Source organism: Phyllobates terribilis, unplaced genomic scaffold (assembly GCF_046119375.1).
Source record: "Phyllobates terribilis strain yellow unplaced genomic scaffold, ASM4611937v1 Scaffold_12__6_contigs__length_324123572, whole genome shotgun sequence".
Lineage (NCBI taxonomy): Eukaryota > Metazoa > Chordata > Amphibia > Anura > Dendrobatidae > Phyllobates > Phyllobates terribilis.
The window spans coordinates 278,237,429-278,255,557 of NW_027362772.1; the positions used below are offsets into that span (position 1 = coordinate 278,237,429).

The window sequence follows — 18,129 nt, forward strand, 5'->3', positions numbered from 1 at the left end:
ATCCTTCTACAATGTGACAGCCCTTGACATATTTGTAGACAGCTATTAAGTCTCCTCTCAGTCTTCTTTTTTGCAAGCTAAACATTCCCAAATCCTGCAACCGTTCCTCATAGGACATGGTTTGCAGACCAGTCACCATTCTGGTCGCTCTTCTCTGAACTTGCTCCAGTTTGTCTATGTCTTTTTTAAAATGTGGTGCCCAAAACTGTACACAGTATTCCAGATGAGGTCTGACCAAAGAGGAGTAAAGACCGATAATGACTTCACGTGATCTAGACTGTATGCTTCTGTTAATACATCCCAGAATTGTATTTGCCTTTTTTGCTGCTGCATCACACTGTTGACTCATGTTCAGTCTATGATCTATTAGTATACCTAAGTCTTTTTCACATGTACTGTTGCTTAGCTCTATTCCTCCCATTCTGTATATGCTTTTTTCATTTTTATTGCCCAGATGTAGTACTTTGCATTTTTCCCTGTTAAAAACCATTCTGTTGGTTGCTGCCCACTGCTCCAGTTTATTTAGGTCTTTTTGAATCCTCTCTCTCTCTTCTCTAGTATTAGCTATCCCTCCTAGCTTTGTGTCATCAGCAAATTTAATCAGTTTACCCTCAATTCCTTCATCTAAATCATTGATAAAGATGTTGAACAATACAGGTCCCAGGACGGAGCCCTGTGGTACCCCACTTGAGACATTCATCCAGCTGGATGTGAAGCCATTTACAACCACCCTTTGAGTCCGATCACTAAGCCAGTTATGAATCCACCTAACAGTTGCCTGGTCCATTGCATACTTGGTCATTTTTTCAATAAGGTTGGTGTGAGATACTTTGTCAAATGCTTTGCTGAAGTCAAGATATACTATATCTACAGCATTTCCCTGATCCACCCAGTCAGTGATTCTGTCATAGAAGGAAATTAAGTTAGTCTGACATGACTTGTTAGTTACAAACCCATGCTGACTCTGGTTAATCACTTCATTCTTATCCATGTACTTACATACATGTTGTTTAATAATTTGTTCAAAGATCTTTCCTGGTATAGAAGTCAGACTCACCGGCCTGTAGTTCCCTGGGTCCACCTTCTTCCCCTTTTTGAAGATAGGAACAACATTTGCTCTTCTCCAGTCTTCTGAGACTTCTCCTGTTCTCCAAGAATTTTCAAAGATTATGGAGAGTGGTTCTAAAATTTCTTCTGTGATCTCCTTCAGTACTCTGGGGTGTAATTCATCTGGACCTGGAGACTTGAACTCATTTATGTTAGCTAAATATTCCCTCACAATCTTTCTGTTTACAGATAACTTGGATTCCTCTATTCCTCTAAAAGGACAGTGAAGATCAGTTGATGTTACATTTTCTTTCTGAGAGAAAACAGATGCAAAATAGGAATTAAAAAGTTCGGCCTTCTCAACATCCTCTCTTACCATTTCTCCATTTTCATCCTGTAAAAAGCCTATAGCATCTTTGACTTTTCTTTTACTTTTGACATACCCCCAAAATCCTTTTTTATTGCTTTTGACATCTCTTGCAAGCCTTAATTCATTGTCAGCTTTAGCTAACCTGATACGTGCCCTGCAGGATCTGCAGACTGCATTATAATCTTCTTTAGATATGCCTCCCTCTTTCCATTTAATAAACATTTCTTTCTTTCTTTTTAGCATGTGTTTAAGTTCTGTGTTCATCCATCCTGGTTTCCTTAAATGCTTCCCATTCTTCCTACTTTTCGGGATTGTTAACGATTGTGCTTTGAGAATCTCATTTTTAAAAATTTCCCATCCTTCCTGGACATTTTTGTCCTTAAGGACATCCAGCCATTGGATCCCTCCTATTCTTTTTCTGAGTCTCTTAAAATCTGCCTTTCTAAAATCTAACCTTGAAGTTTGAGTCTTCACATGTCTTCCTCCTCTAGTTATCCAAAATTCTATAATAGCATGATCGCTGCCTCCTAGCGTCCCAGCCACCTTTACCTCCTCAACCATTTCCTCCCTGTTTATAAGGATTAGATCCAAAGTAGCAGATCCCCTTGTTTTCTCCCCTACCTTTTGGAAGATAAAGTTGTCAGCAAGAGAGGATAAGAATTTGCTTGACCTGTTAGTTTTACTTGAGAGAGATTCCCAACAAATGTCTGGATAGTTGAAATCTCCCATGACCACTACGTCATATTTTTTGGAGAACTTGGTCATTTGATACATAAAGAGTTCATCCATATCTTCAGCTTGCCCAGGTGGCCTGTAGTAAATGCCTATAATGGTGTCCTTTCCGTTGTTCTCTCCTTGTATTCTTACCCAAACAGTTTCCACAGAACTCCCAGTCTCTGAAGCTTCAATCTCTGTGCAGATATACGCTTTTCTAACATACAATGCGACACCTCCTCCTCGTTTATCAAGTCTGTTTCTTGCAAATAAGTTGTATCCTTTTAGCCTTTTATTCCAATCATGTGTATCGTCCCACCAAGTTTCAGTGATTCCAATGACATCATATTCCTTTTCCTGCATTAGTAGTTCCAATTCTCCTTGTTTGTTGCCCATGCTTTGTGCATTTGTATAAAAACATTTTAGTTTGTGATTGGTTTCTCTTCCTCCCATATTTTTATTATTTAAATTGTTTTGTCTTTGTTCTTCCTTTCCACTTCCAGTAGCAGAGATCTCAATAGTATTTGTCAGCTGTATGGCTTTTTCTGGCCTTTTGCTTCCTTTCCCACATTGTTCTAGTTTAAAGCTCTCCTGATGAGTGTAGCAAGGCGACTTCCAAATACATGTTTTCCTGTCTTCGTAAGGTGCACCCCATCTCTAGCAAGTAGTCCATCGTATAGGTAATTCATTCCGTGATCCAGAAATCCAAATCCTTGTTGACGGCACCATCGACGTAGCCAGTTGTTCACCTGTAGAATCTTATTCCATCTCATTGTTCCATGGCCATCCACTGGGATGATGGATGAGAAGACGACCTGCGCTCCCAATTCTTTCACTTTCTTGCCTAAGTCTTCAAAGTCACTGCAGATGGTTTCCAGGTCCTTTCTTGCGGTGTCATTTGTCCCCACATGTATTAGCAGGAATGGGTAGTGATCTGTAGGTCTGAAGAGTCTTGATATCCTGTCAGACACATCTTTAATTTTTGCTCCTGGAAGACAGCACATTTCTCTTGAGGTTATGTCTGGTCTGCAGATAGCGGCCTCTGTTCCTCTTAACAGGGAATCCCCCATGACCACCACTCTCCGTTTTTTCTTGACAACATTCTTCTTTCTCCATCCAGGAGGATTCTGAGGGCTTACAAGGTTATTCATTGCTGGCAAAGTCTTATTTTGCTGTATTTCTTCATGGTTCTCCTGCGTGAGAGCCTGGTACTGGTTCCTGAGCAGTATGGGTGCTGACTGCCTCTCGATCCTCCTACTTCTCTGGGTCACATGCTTCCATTCCTCTGTTTCCTCAGGTGCAGTTCGAATTTCTTCTCTTTCTGAATCATGAAGAGATAATTCTGCTCTGTCTAAGAACTCTTCACCTTCCTTAATGATTTTCAAGGTAGTTAACCTCTCTTCTAGATTTCGCAACTTTTCCTCCAACAGGGACACAAGCTTGCATTTCTGGCATGTGAAGTTTGGCTTTTCCACTGGCAAGTCTGTGAACATGTAGCAGGATATGCAGCTCACCAAATGGCTCCTGGACTCTTCCATGTTCTTACTGTTAATGTTCTGAAAACAGTGAAAAAAAAAAGCTTTAAAAAAAAAAAAAAAGCCTCAAAATGCGCGCGGTTTACCGATGTCCTCTTTTCAGCTCCAACAGCCAAAATCCAGTGTTCTTTGAGCTCGCGGATCAGTTCCCGCCATTTGCCCGTCATCTGCAGTCTTTTCCCGCCATCTGCAGTGTTTCCCGCCACTGGGAAGCGGTTCCCGCCATCTGAGAAGATTTCCCGCCTTGGCAGAGCGAACGCCATTATGGGCGTGCCAGAGGATGGCAAGAGGCCACCTCCCATCGTGGGACAGGATCGGAAATGGCGCCAAAAGTGGAAACCGCCCCCACCAGCAGAGACTGTGATGATTGATATGTCCATCAGCGTGAGGGAACTGCCCCTGGAACTGGCAATCACAAAGTTGCCCCAGGACGACCCCCAATGTGGGCGGAGACAGAACAAAAGGAAGAAGATGGGAGCAGCCTGGAGGAGTCCAGAGAGAACACACCCGGAGATGGAGGGAGAGTCAGGCAGCACCGACCCTGTGGTCAGGAGCCTGTTGCAGGCCGCCACTCCAGAAGGCCTGCTGGAGATCCTGGCGCAGCTCCCCGGAGATCGGGAGCATGCACAGACCGCGCTGGAGGGCCTCGCATGAAGGATGGCCCGGGTGCAGCAGGAAACACTGGCGGAGTGGACCCGAGAGATGGCCCTGCAGGCTGGAGCCTGCCAGCGAAGCATGCCACCCGCAGCGAGGAGCAAGTCTACCTCTGAGGACGGCGAAGGAGGGACGACGGCCGGAGACGACGCCGCGGAGGGAGCCGAAGAGATGAAGGCAGGTAATGGGGACGACAATATCCCGTGCCCAGAAGCCGTAAACCTGCCCCAGCTCCCCGTCGCAGAGCCCGAAGCCCCACTCACCGTTCCCGTAGCCGCTGCGTCATCGCTCCAAGCTAGGCCTCAAGCGGCCGGAGCCGCGGCCACGCCCCCTGTGACGTCACGCGCCTCGATCCAGAGCACGGCCAAGCAGGAGACGCCACCGGCCTGGTCGCAAGGCCGAGTGCCCCCGGGCGCCGCAGTGCCAACAGCGCCCTCTACCTCCACTGAGCCACCGGCCTGGTCACTGGGCCAGGTAACCCCGGGCGCCGCCGTCTTCACGGTGCCCTTTACATTCAGGGTGCCCCAGGCCTGGTCGCAAGGCCTGGTGAACCCGGGCGCCGCCACCACAACAGCGCCCTCAACGTCCACAGCGCCACACCTGGGTGAAGACCTATTTGCCCAGCACACATGCCCAGATGGGCAGCCCTTTGTGTGGCCACCGGAGTTCCACCATCCCCGACTCCGGAAAGAAAGACCTCTGGATGAGCCCCTGATCCCGGCTCCGGCGCCCGCCAAGATCACCCCACTCTCGCTGGAGGAAGCATCAGGAGGACGCCGCTACTAAAGTACGGTAAATGGAACTGTAAAATAGTTACCCGTTAGGGTACAGGAACTGTTACCATTATAGTCCCCGTTGGGACCAGTGAACTGTTCCAGTGTGTCCCATCTCCCCACAGGCTGAGGACTGAGAGCGGCCATATCCCTTGTATATAGTTGCGCTTTCTAAGGCGCCCCCTACCGGTTTTATAGGAAACTGTTGTTTTTACTACAAGAGACTGTCGCACTTTACCCGGTCACAAGTTGCACCGTGGCCGGAGGAACAAGAGTGTTATTTATGACAAGCTTTATATGAAAAGTTTATGCTGATAATATATGATGTTTTATATGTTTACGTTTTATGAAAAAAAAATGTATGTTTGTGGATGTTTTTGTTCTCTTACAGCCCGAGGACGTGCTGTGATTTACCAGGGGGGAATGTAGCACCCTGAGGGCTCGGCTGCTACAGGGGTATTACACCTCAAGCCAGAGGTGTGGTATTCCACTCCCGGGTAAGGATGGAGTGTGGAACTGAGCTCAGATAGCTGCATACACTACATACATCCCATTTCCGGGGGACAGATCGACGGTACTCCCACAAATATATGTGCAGGTACGATAGTGTCTGTCCCTGGCTGGAGTGGGAGGGGGTTGGAACATCCCAGTAGTGTAGGGGCAGATAGGGGGAGCAGTCTGGGTAATGCTAGGAGCTCATTGGGTGCTGGTCACCTGAGCTCACACATAGAGGGAGTATATAAGGTGGGCACCATCTTAGGACAGGGTCAGTCTGTCAGAGTTTAGTCAGAGGAGCAGAGCAGAGAAGCTCAGCCAGAAGGGCTGACAGGGAGTTGTGGTTCCGGCTGGGCCCAGCTCCAAGGCCAAGTCTGAGAGAGAGAGGAGTCAGAAGGACCCAGAGAGAAGAAGAAGGAACCCCAAGACCCCAGAATACAAACAGAAGGGTGAAGGGTTGGCACCCAGGGTACCGGATCCCAAGCTGGCAGAGAGAAAAGCACACCTTAGCCAGAGACCGGAGGTCGTGGGCAGGATCTGCCACGACCCTCACTAAATCCACTAGGAAAGCATACCAAGTATAGGGTCAGGGAACCCAGAAGAGGTGTACCCACCAAGAGACCCGAGGGAGCCGGACATAGGTGGATCCCTGGTGAGAACGGCCAGAAGAGAGGGAAAGTCAGACAGGAGCTCAGGACCACGCTCCAAAACTGCCTGGGGGTTAGCCGAGTCCAGGACCTGGTGGACGCAGCACGGCTCGGGTGGTCGCTTCAGGCCAGAGTGACCATAAGAACACCCGTAAGTAAAAACCCCTGAACTGCACAGCCCGACTCTGAGTCTTCTTGCTGATTCATCCTGCACCTTCACAACCACCATCCTCTACATCTGACCCCCTGAGGCTATACCCCTCCCGTTGGGGGTTATACTACCAAAGCTGCACACATACCAACAGCCTCAGCGGACCCTGCTGCAGCGGCGGCCTTTTGACCGCAAATCAACAGGTGGCGTAGTCGACACAAAGAACTCTAATAACATCTGTAGGACTGCCACACACTGAGCTTGACACCCTGGGCACGGACCGGGTCACCGCCACTCGGAGACTACAACCCCCATCTGATCCGGCTCCGGGTAATCCCCTAACAGCACTGGCCCAGGGGGCGCGTCACATACATCTTAGTGTATACAGTGGCTGCTGCTGCATGCTTTTTTGTATATAAGACAGTGAGAGCAGCTTGCAGCTGTTCATACTTGCTTCATTCTGTTAGGCTGTGTGCCCACGTAGCATTTTTCAAGCGTATATGCTGCGGAATTTCCGCAGCGTAAACGCTTGAAAAACGCATGTATATCCGCACCCCATGGTCCCCAATGGGATTCCGCAAGTTCTATGCACATGCTGCGGATTTTTCCGCAGCGTTTATGCCGCGTTCAAAAATCCGCAGCATGTCATTTAATTTTGCGTTTCCGCAAGCGGAATTGCCTTTGTCCAATGCATAAAAAACGCAAGGCAATTCCGCATGTGGAAAACGCGTGATAAACGCGCGAAAAATGCGCGATAAACGCGTGCGGAATTCCGCATGCGTTTTTCCGGGAGAGGACTTGCATTTATGCAGCAGAAATTTTCTGCTTCATAAATGCAACGTGGGCACATAGCCTTAGGAGGTGCTGGTCAGTTTTTTTCTTCTTTGTTTCACCCAATTGTAGCACCCGACTACCTTCATATTTGACTGAACTCCTCCCATCAACCTAAGGCTGTTTTTAATTAGTGCTGGATCCTACCTGCTCTTCACGTTTGCAGACTTTCCTACCTGGGAAGGGTATTCCTGATAGGAAGAGTTAGGGTCCCATCGAAAGGTACAGCTTGTTGTGACTGGTGTGCACACATGACTTTATTTTGGGGTAAAAGCCTGTTGATTTTACCGCGATGTATCACTCCTGTAGGAGTTTTGTAAGAAGAGTTTTACATTCCTCAGTGGCTGCACTCTCAGCCTTCCACTTATTGTTATCATAGCACAGACTCCATGGACTGCCCCCGAATCACTCTGCCACCTTCCAGTATTTGTTTCCATGCTGTCCCTGTATTCTCCATATGCAATTTCCTCCGCTTGAATTTCGCAAAACTGCAGCGAGTTGTGGTCTCCAGTTTACTGAACCGTAGAAGACCAAGCAAATAGATTTTTCCGCAATTGATTTTCTAATGAAAAAAATGCAAGGTCTAGCTATGACTCTTACAGGTCTCTCCTGACCAACGTGTTTTCATATTGGCTTTCTGTTCTACCCTCTCATGTAGCCAAATCCCTGCTATTCCATTTACATATTCATATGTTTATTTTTAATTTTTTTTGAGGGGGGGAGAAATTAGTCGAGTAGTCCCCTATTAGTTTTTAATGAGACTGCAATCTTGGCAATACTTGATTTTTCTAAGCTAGACGCTGATCCGTACTGGATGATGACCTATATGCTGTTCGATTATCTACAAGTCTTATTTGCTTTTTTTTAAATTATTTTTCTCCTGAATATATAGTAAAGAGGAAGCTGTAAATAATACCATCCTTACAGTGGTTTAGTGCCATTCTGGAGTGTTTCCTATGTCACCTGATGGTGAAATCTGGGCATTCTAGGTTGGCTACTTTGTAATAATTAGCAGACTGACTGCATTGACGGAAGTTATTGCGCCTGTTTGTTTGATGATGGATACATTTGTTTGTGTGTAACATGTAGCCGCAGTATATATGTTACACTACAATCTATGCAAGGGGTAAACTTTTTAAAAATGCCTCTTTACATCTCCCCAATAACTTGATACAAAACGCACCTGCAACATTAAGGTAAGCAATAAGCATGCCTCCTAAATGTGAATAATAGAAAAGAGGGGGACACCTATTGTGGTGTACGCAACGCACCCTCCTGAAATGATTTGACACGAAGTCACTTCCGTGATCTCTCCCAGTTCTTATGTGCCCACACAAATATTACTCCTAGTGAAGCATATTAGCGTTTCCACACAGTATTATGCCCACCCCAGTCAGTGCCCACCACAGTCTTATGCCCCCCTCTCAGTGCCCACCACACAGTATTATGCTCCCCCCCCCCGTCAGTGCCCACCACACAGTATTATGTTCCCCCCCCGTCAGTGCCCACCACACAGTATTATGTTCCCCCCCCCCGTCAGTGCCCACCACACAGTATTATGCTCCCCCCCCGTCAGTGCCCACCACACAGTATTATGCTCCCCTCCCGTCAGTGCCCACCACACAGTATTATGCTCCCCTCCCGTCAGTGCCCACCACACAGTATTATGCTCCCCTCCCGTCAGTGCCCACCACACAGTATTATGCTCCCCTCCCGTCCGTGCCCACCACACAGTATTATGCTCCCCTCCCGTCCGTGCCCACCACACAGTATTATGCTCCCCTCCCGTCCGTGCCCACCACACAGTATTATGCTCCCCTCCCGTCAGTGCCCACCACACAGTATTATGCTCCCCTCCCGTCAGTGCCCACCACACAGTATTATGCTCCCCTCCCGTCAGTGCCCACCACACAGTATTATGCTCCCCTCCCGTCAGTGCCCACCACACAGTATTATGCTCCCCTCCCGTCAGTGCCCACCACACAGTATTATGCTCCCCTCCCGTCAGTGCCCACCACACAGTATTATGCTCCCCTCCCGTCAGTGCCCACCACACAGTATTATGCTCCCCTCCCGTCAGTGCCCACCACACAGTATTATGCTCCCCTCCCGTCAGTGCCCACCACACAGTATTCTGCTCCCCTCTCAGTGCCCACCACACAGTATTCTGCTCCCCTCTCAGTGCCCACCGCACAGTATTATGCCCCCCTCTCAGTGCCCACCACACAGTATTATGCCCCCCCTCTCAGTGCCCACCACACAGTATTATGCCCCCCCTCTCAGTGCCCACCACAGTATTATGCCCCCCCTCTCAGTGCCCACCACACAGTATTATGCCCCCCCTCTCAGTGCCCACCACACAGTATTATGCCCCCCCTCTCAGTGCTTACCACACAGTATTATGCTCCCCCCTCTCTCAGTGCCCACCATACAGTATTATGCTCCCCTCCCGTCAGTGCCCACCGCACAGTATTATGCTCCCCCCCCTCTCAGTGCCCACCGCACAGTATTATGCTCCCCTCTCTCAGTGCCCACCACACAGTATTATGCTCCCCTCTCTCAGTGCCCACCACACAGTATTATGCTCCCCTCTCTCAGTGCCCACCACACAGTATTATGCTCCCCTCTCTCAGTGCCCACCACACAGTATTCTGCTCCCCTCCCGTCAGTGCCCACCACACAGTATTCTGCTCCCCTCCCGTCAGTGCCCACCACACAGTATTCTGCTCCCCTCCCGTCAGTGCCCACCACACAGTATTCTGCTCCCCTCCCGTCAGTGCCCACCACACAGTATTCTGCTCCCCTCCCGTCAGTGCCCACCACACAGTATTCTGCTCCCCTCCCGTCAGTGCCCACCACACAGTATTCTGCTCCCCTCCCGTCAGTGCCCACCACACAGTATTCTGCTCCCCTCCCGTCAGTGCCCACCACACAGTATTCTGCTCCCCTCCCGTCAGTGCCCACCACACAGTATTATGCCCCCCTCTCAGTGCCCACCACACAGTATTATGCCCCCCTCTCAGTGCCCACCACACAGTATTATGCCCCCCTCTCAGTGCCCACCACACAGTATTATGCCCCCCTCTCAGTGCCCACCACACAGTATTATGCCCCCCTCTCAGTGCCCACCACACAGTATTATGCCCCCCTCTCTGTGCTCACCACACAGTATTATGCTCCCCCCTCTCTCAGTGCCCACCATACAGTATTATGCTCCCCTCCCGTCAGTGCCCACCGCACAGTATTATGCCTCCCCTCAGTGCCCACCACACAGTAGGATGTCCCCACAGTACAATTACCTCCTCATGCGTCGTCACAAATAGTATGATGCCTCTACAATGTCTTTCGCACATAATATCATGCCCCCTACAGTGCCCCCACCCCAACATAATGCCCTCCATACAAGCATACAACAGCGGTGAGGTATGCGATGTGCATACTCCCGGGCAGAAGCCGGTTAGTGGTCGCGCCCTGGCTCTATACAAGTGTATGGAGCAAAGCTGTGTCCACTGCACGAGAGTCTGCACATCCCATACATCACCGCCATTCCCGGCTCAGAAACCGGTGAATCCTCGTAGCGCACTGGGGGAATTCATAAGTCTGTAGTCACACACACACACACAGTGACTGCAGACTTTTAATTTTAGATCGGACAACCCCTCTAAGGTTCATTCAGTGACTAAGAAATATGCAGTGCATTGTCTATTTTTATTAAAGGCTACTTGTGCTAATGTGCATCCTTCCTCATATATTTTTGTCAGTAACCTAATCATAGTCCAATATCTTAAGGCCTGCAATCCTTTTAAAAATTAGATACAAATAAAGATAAGCACTCAACCCTTAATCAGTCGCGTGAGGTCCATTGGACCACAAGTGAGTTTGTTTTTGTCATTTTTCCACAAATATGGAAGGTAGATAACCTTCTGTCTCAGACGCTTCCTAGCTCAGGCACCTCTCCCTCCTCTGCGAGATGTGGCGTTGACTTTTTGTAGACTGGCTGAATCCCAATGTAAACTATGCAGAGACTGTGTGGTCTGCGGACCTAAAGCATGTCTAGTATGCTGCACTTAATGAAAGTCTATGCAGTCCAAATTTCACATATTGAATGCTTGCACACATTTTAAGACACAGAGGCTGCTGTATTCTTTTTTTTTTTTTTTTCTTTTGTAATCTATATTTTCTACTAATTATATTCAATAATCATCTTTTAACCCCTTCGCGAATTATGACGTATAGGTACATCATAGGTTGTGTCCCTCCCTTTGGCACGGGCTCCGGAGAGGAGCCTGTGTAGCACCCCGAGGACTCGGCTGCTACAGGGGTATTGCACCTCAAACCAGAGGTGTGGTATTCCACTCCCGGGTAAGGATGGAGTGTGGGACTGAGCTCAGTTAGCTGCATGCACTACACTCACCCCATTTCCGGGGGACAGAACAACGGTACTCCCACTAGGTAGATGTGCAGGTACGACAGCGTCTGTCCCTGGCTGGAGTGGGGGGGGGGGGGACATCCCAGTAGTGTAGGAGCAGTCAGGGGAGGGACTCTGGGCATAGGAAGAAGCCCATTGGGTGCTAGTCACCTGGGCTCGGGTGTCAGAGGGAGTATAAGAGGTGGGCACCATCTTGAGACAGGGAGTTAAGAAGAGGAGAAGAGGAGTCCCAGACAGAGACATAGTCTGGTCTGGAGAGGAGCAGCTATAGGAAAGAAAGATCAGGAGCTCAGTGGGAGCAGTGCTACAAGGAATCAGGGGCTGGCAGCTGTAGAGCTCGCCCTGATTGAAGAATTATCACCGGACCCGGAGTCCGAGGCTGTGGGGACAAATCCTTACCCAGCAGCAGAAACCGACCGGCAGGGGATTTCAGGTCCTCTGGCCAAGAAACCCGAAGGCACGGTCACACACGTGGGACCAGCACCGCCGTCGTGGAGCGGAAGCTACCAGAAGGCCCCGAGTCACCGGCCATACGGGTGAGCACCACACGGTACACTCAGGGACGTGGGCTACTTTTACCCGCCTCTAGCAAGGTAGCCAGAAGAGTACAATTAGTTGGGGAGGCCTACAACTCCGCCTGGCCAGGGGAAATCCCATCTGCTCAAAGACTGACCAGGCCCCGATCGCTAGCCAGTACTCCGGGAGGGCTATCTTGATCACCAGTAAAGACCCTGAACTACACCGCATCGTCTCTGAGTGGTTCCTGCTACCCCCATCATCCACGTCGGCTGCCCTGAGGCCATACCCCTCCCGTTGGGGGTTATACCATCTACGCTGCACAATCGTACCACCGGCCTCAGCGGTCTGCCCTGCAGCGGCAGCTCCATAGTTGCATTCAACGGGTGGCGTAGTCGTCCAACATCTACTGCTAATACTCAGCCACACAGTTTGACTCCCTGGGCACGGACCGGGTCACCGCCACGAGACTACTACCCCCAACAGGCCCGGCTCCGGGTAGTCCCCGCGTGCGCAACGCTACACCAAGTAGGCCCAGGGGCGCGTCACCTGCATCTTTCCTGGAACTTGACAGCTGATTTGATCAGCTGTCATGTGCCCTAACAGCATCGAGTGAAATCATGACCCACCCGCGGAATTTTACATGCCGTTGTCAATCACTGACTGTCGCATTTAACTCGAGTGCGCCGAAAGCGCATCATAAGACTTTCTTTCTCCTCAAGGGAACCATGTTGCAAGTATGGATGATACTTGGCTTCTCTGCTACTGACGCTCCGGAACTCCCACCTGGAGCCCACTCTTCATCTCCTATGCTCTGTCCTATCTTGTACCGTTACCTCTCGGACTTATAAACTCTGGGCCATACTACTAGGTGTCCTCTCCTGGGACCCATTTCCAATTAACCACACTGTCTTTTCATTGGTTCTTCTTTCCTCTTTGCTCCAGTTCACGCTAACCACAGTTTTGGGCTCCCCTCACTTCAGAACACACGCGTCGTTTGGCACTGCTGGCTGTTTAGGCCATAGGTCTACTTCAGACGCATATTGGGCCCTATCTGACGTCTTGACAGGAAATTGTCTCTGTCCCTTCAGCTTACCCCCCCCCCACACACACACTCTGGGCTAGTCCCAAACTTTAATTCTAACTCTCCCTACCATAAGGCAACACACAACACTAATACCATTAACTCACGTCACAGTTCACATTACACAATATAACAATACATATGTTCTTCATCGGTGAATGTGGGCAGTATGTCCATCTCCTTACAACACCACAAAATTTATTTTTCTTCATTGCACACACAGAAATTTAGGCACAAAATAGTTTTGACCCAAAGTCTCTAAAATGGCTGCTGAGGAGGCCTCCTTCATCCATGTCATTTGTTTGGCATATTGTCTTTTACATGCAGGATTATAATCTGAAGTATCTACAATACAGTGATCCTGAGGAAATATCAACATGGAGACTCCTTTTACCAGTCAGCAAACCTACATTGACGACTTTAGCGCCTCAGATTACTTACAGACATACTATAAAGAAGAGGAAGGAGTGCTACGTGGAGAAAGTACAGATTTTGTACTGAGGAACCTTCATGAAACGTTCACTACAGGTAAACACAATACTGAAATGATGGACAAGATATTGTGGATTTTCCAATAGAAACCAAAACACGCACAGTTCTATTGCTTTTCTTCTTTTTGTTTATTGCTAAAGATACCCTGAATACTATGATTAAACTCTGTAATAGAGCTGGAATTTAGAGGACCTGTCACACATATGTAGCTATTTAACTGCTGTAAAAGCCGCTGTTCTCCTGAATCCAGTGCTTTTTTCCTTTTGTTCCTGCGCCTCTCCGTTCTCGAGATATGGCCCCTTCTTTCCTGCATATAAATCTAGTCTTGTAAGCAAAGTGGGCGTGGTCATATGGAAGATTCCCATAAAGAATTGAGGACCACGCCCACTTGGCTTACAGGACTAGATTTTATATGCAGGAAAGAAGGGGCCATATATCGGCAACGGAGAGACGCAGGAGCAAAAGAAAAACATCGCCGGAATCAGAACAGCGGCATTTACAACAGATAACAACAATATTATATATGTATGGCATGGGACAGGTCTTTAAAAAGTATCAGTGACCAGATTTTGCAATATAAATTACATTAATTAATAAATGGATATCTTACCCGATGAAGCTGGTGTACTTATTTTGAAAATCCAAAATAAGTGGGAGATCCTTTAACCGCCAAACAGAATTCAGATTTTTGCTACAGGGGACACAACCTGGGTGCCCCCTCTGAACTCTTTTTAGAAGTTAAAGGGTAAAAATCAATTGAATAGGGGCCGATGTGCAGAAGTCGGGAGCGGCCATTAAACCATGTGTCAGAGAGGTGGCGTATCACTCCATGCACTGTTTATATTTGGGTGCTGCTTTGAGCTGGTAACAGCTCATCGGTGGAAGTCCTGAGTGTCTGACCCCAGACAATATATTATGACCTATGGTAATATATAGTCATACTGGGTGTCCCTTCCATCCTGCTTCCCAGTTTTCGGGCCCCTTTCTGTGTTCCAGTGGTCGGACCCCCACCGATCTAGAAGATATCGCCTATCCTAGGGTTAACTTCTGCCTGCAGAAATTCACAAACTTGTATTGAGACTGACTAAACATTACGATGACTTTATTACATGTCCAGGATAACTTCTAGATTTAGTTAATTTCTGATAACCCTAACTCATACACTGTACACATTTACCTGGGTCACACAACAAAAACTTTGTAGTCTTGAAATATTTCCAATTTAGAATTAATTTAGCTTTATTTTTTTTCATCAAATTGCAAATATTTTGTCATCTTCCAAGGTGGAGTAAAAGGAGACACTCTGACTTTGGTGCCGGACCCACCATTTATCACATACTTTCTGCTTGCGAAGTATTTGATAAAATCATCACTTCAGATTTCCTGGAACAAAATTGCGTTGAACTACAAAAATGGCTAAAGAAGGATCCAGAGGCTTTTGACTGGACCCCAACTATAAAACAAGTGTGTGAGATGGAAGGAAACGGGTAATGAAAGTGTGAAAATTCCCCTTTAAAAAGGATTTGTCACCAGGTTTTTGCTATGTAATCTGAGAGCATCATTATATCGGGGAAGAGAGCCTGATTCCAGTAATGTCACTTACTGTTCTGTGTGATGCTGTTTCGATACAATCAGTGTTTTATCAGCAGCAGATTATTATTGCAGGACTAGGTGTCTCCTGCTTCCAAGTCCTACCACGCCCCCAGCACTGATTGGCAGCTCTGTCAATGTACAGCATACACAGAAAGCTACCAGCCAATCAGTGGTGTGGGCGGAGTTATACATGGCTCAACATTCTGAACTCTGCTAGATCTACAGCAGAGAAAACTATGACTCTAAGTGGTACATTGCTGGAATCAGGATCTCTGTCCCTACATCATGCTGCTCTCAGATTGCAAAATCTGCTGACAAATTCCCTCTGACACTTCTACTATGCATTTTATATCTGAAACATGAACTACACTCTGTGTACGAGCATTTTCATTTGTTTGAAAAAGTTCTACATTAAAATATTGTGCAACATGTAAGTTATAAAACGTATCCCCATACTTAAAGTTTCAAACAATGTTTGGAATGAACTGTTAAATGTGTTAGAGGGCTGATTTTACAGTTTTTGCAGACACCAGGACTCAAAGGAAATGACATGTAAAGAATTTAATTCTAGTGAGATGAGTATGAAAAGGAGTCCTGATGTTCTGCTCTAAACCTTAGATCTAAAAGTTAAGTTTCTACATGTTACAGAAACGCATCTTTTCTAATGTAATGTTGAAAAAAGATTAACGTAGAGAATTAAATGATTGATACTGTCATTATTTTATTAAATTTATAAATAGCAGTAACATGGTTTTTATATAATAGTTTAGTGTTCTTGTTCAATTTTTTTTTTCTTACTAATTATTCCGTTCATTCCAGAAACTGCTCCTATACCTGTTCATAGGTTGTCTGGGATTACAGCTTGACTGTAGGTAAGCTGCAGTACCACTTACAACCTGTGGACAAGGATGGCTCTGTTTTGTGGGTGAAAAACATGGCTGCTTTCTATTGATGATACCGTGAAGAAAAAAGAAAAGGTGCATGACGTCTCCTAAAATATAACGTTTATCGAATTTAATAATTAAAACAATAAAAATCATAAAATTAGAGCCAGAGTAACCCTATAGAGGACTACACAAAATGTGATCTAGTATTAGTGTCAGTTGTTACATATACTAGGTATGTTTTTTTACCACTAAGCTCTAGGCTCTAAAATGACCAATACTAATTAATATCAGACTGTTTAAACCAGAACGGCAGCGCAAGAGTGAAAATAGGTACGCGCATTAAGAAGAGCTAGTATATTCTGTGGTCCTCGCTCCCCAACGCGCGTTTTACCCAAGTTTCGTCAGGGGGCATGTGACAGTTCTTCTTTAATAAAAGATTATTGAAGAATGTAAACCTATATTAATGAGATTAAATACGACTTTATTTTTCTGTGTTCTAAGGGACAATTATGAGAAAAAGGCTGAGACGCTCCGCAGTAAGATGAAAGAAGTCCTTCAATGTGATGCTCTGAAAAGAAACCCTTTCGATCCCATTCTTCTACAACCTGCTGACTGTCTCCTTACCTGTCTCTGCCTTGAAGCTCCTTGCGAAGACATAAAATCATTCTGTAATGTTCTGAAAAACTTTAAGGATCTGATTAAACCTGGAGGTCACTTGCTTATTTTAAGTATACTAGATGCTACTTTTTACTATGTTGGTGACCGGTACTTTTCTAGTATGACCACAAGAAAGGAGGAGTTGGAGGAGGCGTTTAAAGAAGCGGGATATGAGATTGAAAAAGCCGTATATGCTCCACGTAATCATCAATCAAGGATGGATGTTTGTGACTATAAAGGCTACTATTATATTCATGCCCGAAAACCAAAATAAGGTGCATCCTTCCAGTGTTATTACAGGTGTAATAAATCCTTACCTACATCTACTATGAATATATCCTGTGTAACACAACTGAGAATACAAGCCCTTGTCTAATTCAACATATCACTGAAACTAAATTTATATTCCAACTCAGCAAATTCAACAAAATGTGAAAATCTGATTCATCTAATTGTTGTTCTATTGGCCAATACTCTGTTGCCTCTTCTGTAGTGTAAATGGGCTACATGGTCTCTTAAAGTAGAACCATACTGGCTACATGCACTACTGACTCTGCTAGGTAGCAGTAATATATATATTATACAATATCTCTCTAATCTCTATTTTCCATGACCAAAATTGGTCCATTAATAAAAAAAAACAAAAACGCACAGCTGAACAGCCCACTTGAATAATATTTGTCCTAGTTCTTTATGTGTAATATCAGTTTTTTGCTGTGTTTTTTTTTTCCTCCTCATGGCCAGCTCTCAGACTGAAATATGGTTGTGTGAACCTGGTCTTAGTAGCACAGAGGTGGTTGAACACATATATTTCCACTATGGGAAGAGGGGTGAAAGCATTTAACTACAGTCTCACAGAGGGCAGAAGAAACAGTCTACAGATATGAATAAAAATAAGTGCAGGATAGAAGCTGTGCTGATATGTTCAAGAAAACAGCAACCTCCCATCCAGCCTGTATTCCTGGGAGAAAGACTTCCACAAGCTAAAAAATCTGAAACCTGCATCTGAACAAACCTGCTGTATATTCTTGAAGCATTTATCCAGTTTTAGAAATATTTATAATGAAAAGTTGAATGTTTTGGGCTTTTAATTCTTTAAAAGGACCTCTGCTTGCTGTGTTCAACAGGAATGCTCAATCCAGAAAAGGAAAATGGACAGATCTAAGTTTTGGTTTCTATGTACAGTATATTATGGGCCTCACATTTAAAAAAATAAATACAATCAAATCAAGGCTGGACAACCCCTTTTAAGGC

At 46.4% G+C, this 18,129-nt stretch overlaps 1 pseudogene; it reads left to right on the forward strand.

The window, feature by feature from the left end:
• Positions 1-7,344: 7,344 nt before the first annotated feature.
• Positions 7,345-17,149, forward strand: LOC141171605 (nicotinamide N-methyltransferase-like; annotated as a pseudogene).
• The last annotated feature ends 980 nt before the right edge of the window (positions 17,150-18,129 follow it).